Source organism: Oncorhynchus nerka, linkage group LG27 (assembly GCF_034236695.1).
Source record: "Oncorhynchus nerka isolate Pitt River linkage group LG27, Oner_Uvic_2.0, whole genome shotgun sequence".
Lineage (NCBI taxonomy): Eukaryota > Metazoa > Chordata > Actinopteri > Salmoniformes > Salmonidae > Oncorhynchus > Oncorhynchus nerka.
The window spans coordinates 49,544,220-49,553,568 of NC_088422.1; the positions used below are offsets into that span (position 1 = coordinate 49,544,220).

The following is a 9,349-nucleotide window of genomic DNA, read 5'->3' on the forward strand; positions in this document are numbered from 1 at the left end:
GTAAGTCGCTCTGGATAAGAGCGTCTGCTAAATGACTTAAATGTAAATGTAAATGTCCTGGGTCATCAATGGTTACACATTGTAACTAATAGACTAGAAACAGGATTTAACTAGTTAAAGGCTGATTTGTAATTCATATATACAGAAATATAATTTAAAAAATAAACAGTACACTACACTTCCTATTCCTAAATCTCAATATCTAATGCCCTTCATCTGCATTGATCTGATAAACACATAGTATTTCATCAAATGAGAGACTTAATTTCAACCAGTAGAGAATGTGAAACACTTTATTGAAAGAAGTTCATTATCCAAGTGTTATAAATACATGTATTTATAATATCACAATTATAATAGCAATGCAAATTCAATCTGTACTTCAATGCACATCTGTTGTGCATTATAAAAACAGAGGAAGAAAGGAGGTGGCGAGAGAGGTGTAAAAAGACAGAAACGGAAAGAGAAGAACATAGGAGCAGGGATATGATTCATGAATCAGTGCTACCCAAATATTCTCAGTTCATCACAATTACATACTAGTGTCTCGTCGGCCCGAAGGTTATCTTAAAAGCAGGGTGAGGTGGCGATGATGGGACTGGGGGTTGGCATCCTCTCTCACATCAAAACATAACTGCAGACGAGACACAGATTGAGAGAGAGCCTTGAGTTTTTATTCTAACATTGTTACTCATCATAACAATCAGGTGAAATGCAAAACTGACCTTGGATCATTAACTCTGGGACTACTGCATCTATCTCTTTAATAATACTGTAGTCAATCGTTTTGAAGGAATCTTCAGTTTCAAGGTATCTGTAGGAATATGGAAGACAATGTAATTATTAGACTATTACATCACCAGATCATTGTGGATTACTAAAATATAATATTCCTGATTGATAGATGCATGAGCACACATATGTGCAATAACAGGATCGTATCAAGGATAGCATCACAAATTAATACATAAATATCACTTGAAGCTTGACGATGAGTTGATCATTTGAATCAGCTGTGTAGTGCTATGGCAAAAACAAAAATGGGCACCCCTTTGAGTCCCAGGACCAGGACTGAGAACCACTGCTCTTCACATGTAGACTTTCATAGTTCTTTATCGGAGGACAGACAACCTCACAAGAAACAGACTTCATTATAGTCAAATTACACCCCACTGAATATTATGTTACTATTATCTCCGTCCTCACATCTAGGGACAGGAACTACACAAAATTACCTGCCCTATCCTGAATAGCTTACTCTCTCACTTTGACAGTTGGGGCTGCTATCCTTTCACCCTCCTCTATGGCTGTTAGCTAGCTAACGTTACCTACAAGTGCAGTTGGAGTTTTTTTTTATAGTGATAAATACATCAAGATACATAGCTAGCTAACTGAATTAAATATCACCAGCTACCTATCTACACAGTATGTGAAGTTGGCTAGATAGTGAGCCAGCTCATTTGAGTTAGCCTGCACTGTAGCTAGTTAGCTAATAATACATAGATTTATTTTACATTTTCGAAATGTATTTACTTACTTGAATAGGTTCTCCCTGCAATGTGGACAATTGAAAACAGGGCAGCAAAGTTTGTTTGTCACCGGTGCGTTTTAGAGGATATTACTATTGAACTATGTTCCCATTTACTAACCAGACCTTCATACAAACTTGCTATGCTGTATCCTTGACGCATAATCGAACATGCTGCTATATGCTGCCAGCACGCCCACAAGCGAGTCACAATGGGCGGCCTAAGCGACACGCTGCAATTTACCGCTATATAGTGCACATTCACCGTAAAATGAGTCACGCTAAATGGGCTTTTGAAAGTCGCTTGGGTTGTCATTTCAGGACACTCACTGCCAATGGCTTTTATTTGAAATACTCAAGCATGTGATTTGAACAAAACAAATTATGAAACAGGCAACACATACAGTAGTACCAAGTAGGCATAACATCTGAGGTGGGTTATTAAAAGCGGAGTATACAATACACTTTTGTTGAGCCCTATGAAATTCGTTATAGTTTTTCCCAAATTCCGTTTTCATTTGTCTGAATTCTGTGTTTTACGATTTACGCCAATTTTATTATCAGAAAGTGTGTCTAATAATGTGAATGAAAAAAAAGTCAACTATTGAAAAATATATAACAGTAAATTTGTAATGATGCAACACAACATTGCAGTTTTCCATTTTTATTACCAAATTCCGCCCACGTTGACGTCATGAGGCACACCTGTATAGCAATTGTAAAAACATGACGTAGCCGCTATTGCAGAAGAAGCTCACTGTCGCCCCCTCTAGGTAAAGCGTCTCTTTCTTCTCTCTGTACATTGGCGTGGCCAGCCAACCACAGGACACCACTATGGGAAAATATGAATGGAATACTATTATAAAGGAAGACAGCCAAGATATTTATCTGAGACATGTGGACAACTATTGCAAAAGGGCATAGTGCATTATCATAAGAATTCATGGTTCCTTATGACAGTGTGTATAAAAGCCAAAAAATCCACTGTAATACTATATTATACTAGACAGTATATTGTAAATGAATATATAACCATTACACAGATGGTTCACTGAAAGTGTTATCAGGAACACTGAACTGAAACAAGAAATTTTGATCCACGGGCAAGTGCATGAAAAGTTATATAATTTGAGCATCTGAGCGTATGAGGGAAACTATTAGTTTCTCCTTATCTCTCTGGGCTGTGTGGAATGTTATCATGGTGTGTGTCTGTGGCTCAGGCCGGCCAGGCCACCACTAGGTTCCTGCCATGTAGTCTGGTCCCACTCTCTCACACCATGTGGTCATGGCCTGCCCTGGATATCTCTCTTGTCATCTATTAAAACCCTTTAGAAGACCTTTAACTCTAAACAGGTGGTTGGCTGGGCTGAGGGAGGGAGGGAGTGCAAAACTTCTCTTCTCTTCCTTGAGAATATTTTAGTTAGAAAGAGTGAACAGTTAAATGGAGAAATTGTTATGTATAATTCATAGTTTAAATGTAATTATAATAAGGTAACTGGTTCCACAGCCTGTTTCCTCAACTTTTCATGTATTTATTACCTGAACCCCAAAAAATATCTGAAATAAAATAAAAGTGTGCTTAGCTTCGGCTTTGGCAGCGATTACAGCCTCAAGTCTTCTTGGATATGACAATCCCAGGTGAAGACACAATAATTATTGTATAAATGCACAATTTAATTTTAACTTTATTTAACTAGGCAAGTCAGTTAAGAACAAATTCTTATTTTCAATGACAGCCTAGGAACAGTGGGTTAACTGCCTGTTCAGGACATTTGTACCTTGTCAGCTCAGGGGTTTGAACTTGCAACCTTCCGGTTACTAGTCCAACGCTCTAACCACTAGGCTACCCTGCCTTGACACACAATGTAATCATGTGTCAAATATGTACGTTTAAAACATTGTAGGTTAAAAGCACTGTTTCTGTGTGTATAACCAGTTGCACAGCCTTTTTTAGTAAAGATGCACAAATAATAATTTATATTTCAAATGAACATATGAGACAAGTTGAGCAAACACATTTTAAATTGCCTGAAGTTTTGCCTAAGTTCTCTAAATTTTGGTATTCTGGCCCCCGTATTTATGTTTGAGTTCCTTTAGGCTATTGTGTAGTTCCATTGTTGACCACTTGTCCACTGTCCTGTGTTGATGTGTGTTGTTCGTTTAATATGCTAAACCATGTAGAAGAAGAATTGTTTACATTCCAAAATGGTGAAAGTCACACTGTGGAGCTGCAGATGTTATCAAACTCCATCCTTGCTATCATTTTGTAGAAGCATTGTCTGTAGATAGTGAATGGCGCCAGAGGAGATGGCTGTTGTTTTACGGGCACTTAACCAATTGTGCTATTGTGTGTGTTTTTTCTGCGTTATTTGTAAATATTTTGTACAGAATGTTTCTGCCACTGTCTGTTTTGACCAAAAAGGGCTTCTGGATATCAGAACAATGATTACTCACCTCGTACTGGATGAAGATTTTTTTCTTTAACGAGTAGGACGCGAAGGATTTACTTCAGACACTCGACAAGGCCCTCATCCCTATGATTTGCAGAAGAAAGAGACATTGAGGTGCCTTGTAAGGATCCGACGGCGAGTGGGTAATCTGCCTCTACCATTAGTCCTATTAGCCAACGTACAATCATTGGATACGAATATCCTACCAACGGGACATTAAAAACTGTAGTATCTTATGTTTCACAGAGTCATGGCTGAACAACGACATGGATAAAATAGAGCTGTGCACCCGGTAAGACAAGGGGTGGCGGTCTGTGTACATTTGTAAACAACAGCTGGTGCACGAAATCTAATATGAAGGAAGTCTCAATGTTTTGTATCTCATGATAACCTGTGGATCACACTATTTACCAAGAGAGTTCATCTATGTTTTTCGTATCGGTCTATTTACCACCACAAACCGATGCTGGCACTAAGTCTGCACTCAATGAGCTGTATAAGGCCATAAGCAAACAGGGAAACACTCATCCATAGGTGGTGCTCCTAGAGGCTGGGGACTTTAACGCAGGGACACTTAAATCCATTTGACCTAATTTCAACAACAAAAAACCTCTAGACCACCTTTACTCTACACACAGAGATGCGTACAAAGCTGTCCCTTACCCTCCATTTGGAAATCGGACCATAATTCTATCCTCCAGATTCCTGCTTACAAGCTAAAACTAAACCAGGAAGCACCAGTGACTTGGTCAATAAAGAAGTGGTCAGATTATGCAGATGTTAAGCTACAGGACTGTTTTGCTAGCACAGACTGGAATATGTTCTGGGATTCTTCCGATGTCATTGAGGAGTCCACCACATCAGTCACTTGCTTCATCAACAAGTGCGCCGATTACGTTGTACCCACAGTGACAGTACGTACATACCCCAACCAGAAGCCATGGATTACAGGCAACATCCGCACTGAGGTAAAGGGTAGAGCTGCCGCTTTCAAGGAGCGGGACTCTAACCCGGACGCTTATAAGAAATCCCACTATGCCCTCAGACGAACAATCAAACAGGAAAAGCATCAATACAGGACTAAGATTGAATCGTACTTAAACAGCCTCCGACGCCCGTCAGATGTGGCAGGGCTTGCAAACTATTACAGACTACAAAGGGAAGCACAGCTGTGAGCTACCCAGTAACACGAGCCTACCAGACAAGCTAAATTACTTCTATGCTAGCTTTCGAAGCAAGCAACACTGAAGAATTGCATGAGAGAATCAGCTGTTCCGGACGACGACTGTGTGATCACGGTCTCCGTAGCCGATGTGAGTAAGACCTTTAAACAGGCCTACATTCACAAGGCCACAGGGCCAGACGGATTAGGAGTCTTCACTGACATTTCAAACCTGTCCCTGACGGAGTCTGTAATACCAACATGTTTCAAGCAGACCACCATAGTCCCTGTGCCCAAGAACACCATAGTCCCTGTGCCCAAGAACACTAAGGTAACCTGCCTAAATGACTACCGACCCTTAGCAATCACGTCTGTAGCCATGAAGTGCTTTGAAAGGCTGGTCATGGCTCACATCAACACCATTATCCCAGAAACCCTAGACCCACACCAATTTGTATACCGCCCCAACAGATCCACAGATGATGCAATATCTATTACACTCCACACTGCCCTTTTCCACCTGGACAAAGGAACACCTCAGCATTCAACCCCATAGTGCCCTCAAAGCTCATCACTAAGCTACGGACCCGGGACTAAACACCTCACTCTGCAACTGGATCTTGGGACTTCCTGACGGGCCGCACCCAGGTGGTAAGAGCAGGTAACAACACATCTGCATGGCCAGACACAGCTCCAACACCATCATTAAGATTGCCGATGACAACAATGGTAGGCCTGATTACCAACAACGATGAGACAGCCTATAGGGAGGAGGTCAGAGACCTGGCTGTGTGGTGCCAGGATAACAACCTCTCCCTTAAAACCTCTTTGGGGTAGGTGGGACGCTACCGTCCCAACATCCAGTGAAATTGCAGAGCGCGAAATTCAAAATACAAAATTCGTAATATTAAGAATTCATGAAAATACAAGTGGCTTACATCGTTTAAAAGCTTAACTGCTTGTTAATCCAGACACTTTGTCAGATTTCAAAAAGGCTTTATGGCGAAAGCACACCATGCGATTATCTGAGGACAGCGCCCTACGAACAAAAGCATTACATACATTTTCCAACCAAGAAGAGGCAGAAATAGCAATAAAATAAATCACTTACCTTTGAGGATCTTCCTCTGTTTGCAATCCAAAGGGTCCCAGCTACATCACAAATGGTCCTTTTGTTCGATAAAGTCCTTCTTTATATCCCAAAAAAGTCAGTTTAGTTGGCGCGCTTGACTCAGTAATCCACCCGTTCCCCTCGTTCAAAATGCATACAAATGAATCTCAAACGTTACCAATTAATTTCGTCCAAACAAGTCAAACATCCTTTCTAATCAATCCTCAGGTACCCGAATATGTAAATAAACAATACAATTTAAGACGGAGAACAGTATGTTCATTACCGGAGATAAATAACGAAGTTCGCGCTCTCCTCCTTGCGCGTCACAACACTACAGCCAAAATGGGAGCCATTTAGAAAAACAAATTCTAGCTCATTTTTCAAAAAACAAGCCTAAAACTCTTTCTAAAGACTTGACATCTAGTGGAAGCCCTAGAAACTGCAATCTGGGAGGTAATTCCTTTTATATTCCCATTGACAGCCATTATAATCAGTGGTGAGTTCATCAAAAAAAATTCAGGATGGATTCTCCTCGGATTTTTGCCTGCCACATCAGTTCTGTTACTAACAGACATTATTTTAACAGTTTTAGAAATTTTAGAGTGTTTTCTATCCAATACTACCAATTATATGCATATATGCAGCTTCTGGGCCTGAGTAACAGACAGTTTACTTTGGGCACCTCACTCATCCAAATTTCCGAATACCGCCCCCTACCCCGAAGAAGTTAACGTGATCAAGACAAAGGAGATGATTGTGGACTACAAGAAAAGGAGGACTAAGCACGCCCCCATTCTCATCGACGTGCTGCAGTGGAGCAGGTTGAGAGCTTCAAGTTCCTTGCTGTCCACATGACCAACAAACTTTCATGGTCCAAACACGCAAAGACAGTCGTGAAGAGTGCACTACAAAGTCTATTCATCCTCAGGAGACTGAAAAGATTTGGCATGGGTCCTCAGATCCTCAAAATAATCCTACAGCTGCACCATCGAGAGCATCCTGACTGGTTGCATCACTGCCTGGTACAGCAACTTCTCGGCCTCCAAGCGCAAGGCACTACAGAGGGTAGGGCGTATGGCCCCGTACATCACTGGGGCCAAGCTTCCTGCCATCCAGAACTTCTATACCAGGCGGTATCAGAGAAGGCCCTAAAAATTGGCAAAGACTCCAGCCACCCTAGTCATAGGCAAGCAGTACCGGAGCGCCAAGTCTAGGTCCAAAAGGCTTCTTAACAGCTTCTATCCCCAAGCCGTAAGACTCTTGAACAGATACTCAAGTGGCTACCAACAATATTTGCATGAATTAAGCCTAGTATTCAGCTAGCATACAATAAGTAATACTCATTGTTCCTTTCTTTATATATTTCAGTTTTACTCACTTCAGTCACTATTACTGTACCTACGAAGCAGTGGTAATAAATCAACCTTCAACATTACAGTAGCAGTACCAGGTTTATCTATCTGCTATGCTTAAGAAGGGGACTCTTTTGCGAGGGCAGAATATTTGGGCCAACATATTTTTTTGTTTGTTCAGGTAAGACATGGACCGAAAAGTTGAGTAAACAAAAAAAAGACTGTGGAACCAGTTACTTAAATAATAATTAGTTGAAACTACTTTTTTTTACACTGCATGTTACTTTCATTTTGTAATCCTTTTCATAACCATTTGACAATTTTGTTCCTGTCTATGCAATGAAAGAAAACAATTGAAAACAAATGTTATGAAGGTTGGTTTGAATGACACTGCAACACTCATAAAGTTGCTATGATTGGTTTTATAAAAGGTCTTATTAATAACCCCATAAAGTAAGAAGTGTTACTGAATTTGTTTTGGGCAATTGAGAAAGAGCTTTGGATAACTGAGATGCACTGTTAGATTCAATGCAGAGAGAGGCCCATGGACTCACAGCCAGCTCCGAATGAGAATATCTCCTCAGTGCCGGGGTTGTCAGGGGAGACGACCTCTCCCAGGCTGGTCAGCAGGTCATCTGAAAGGTCAGACTTAATCTGTCCCAGCAGCCTCTGGGTGAGGTTGGTGTAGTCTGGGGGAGCAGCACGGTAAGGGCCATGGTGGCACCTCTCGCCCCTGCACCTCTACCTCCACCCCTGAAGAGAACATGAAGGTCATGTTCTGCGGTGTCGGAGAGTACAGAAAACACCTAGAGGGAAGACAAACAGAGAAGCATATTCAGAGGGAGAGGCTGAATCCTAAATTGAGATACATGGACATAAGATAACTCCATGTAGGAGATGTGTGCAGAAGTTTTAGGTTGTTTGCTCATTCCTCAAGTAAGGATTTGTCTCTAAATTAACTTGATATCAGTTTGTTGATCATTAAAAATATAATTTAAGAAATCATAAAAAAGAAATCTACACAAACAAGACTATAGCGATGCCTGATTTTCTCTCTCTCACCATGTAGGTCCATTCATCACTGTTCTGTGAAGGAGGGGATTTGCTGGTTCCTAAACACCTCCAGATGATCCTGCTGCTCTGCCTGGTGCACCTCTTTGACAGAGGTATTCTCTCTTATAGTCACAGCCGATGGACTATTAGCCTTGGCTAAGGTACCTTGAGGAATTCATAAATAGCATAACATAACGTAACATACCATAATATGCATGGGGGAAACAATGTTTGGGAAACACTGAGCTAAGGGACCAAGAGATTCATATGAATAGCATATTTGCAGAAAAATATTGGCTAAGATACCACATGTTTGAATGCTAAATTGCCTTTAATGTAGGCCTAAAGTGCAGACACACTTTAACATAACCTACTGTAAGGGATTGCATTTCATACGCATAGCATAACCTCAAATATACTGTACATAAGATATGTAATATTAACTTGACAGCTCTCCGCAACATCAGCCCCAATCCAGATGTTCTACTGATCTGTCAAAAATAATGAGCTGAACATCACTGGCATCTGGCCATCTTCAATGATTTGGCTTTGGATTGGCTTTAAAAAAGTATTGGGTTTGTAGGTTCTCCTAACCAACGTAGCTTCATAGCAGCTGTGCAAGACTCAGATTGACCCCCAGAGAGATTAGCTGAGAGCAAATAAGATGTTTTTTTTTTTTTACATTGCCAA

At 40.8% G+C, this 9,349-nt stretch overlaps 1 long non-coding RNA gene across 1 annotated transcript; it reads right to left on the reverse strand.

The window, feature by feature from the left end:
* Nucleotides 1-281: 281 nt before the first annotated feature.
* On the reverse strand, nt 282-1,713 carry LOC135565209 (uncharacterized). Its single transcript, XR_010461387.1, has 3 exons — nt 1,538-1,713; nt 726-814; nt 282-634 (listed from the first exon to the last, which is right to left on the reverse strand). It is a non-coding gene; the product is annotated as an uncharacterized LOC135565209 (long non-coding RNA).
* Nucleotides 1,714-9,349: the final 7,636 nt, after the last annotated feature.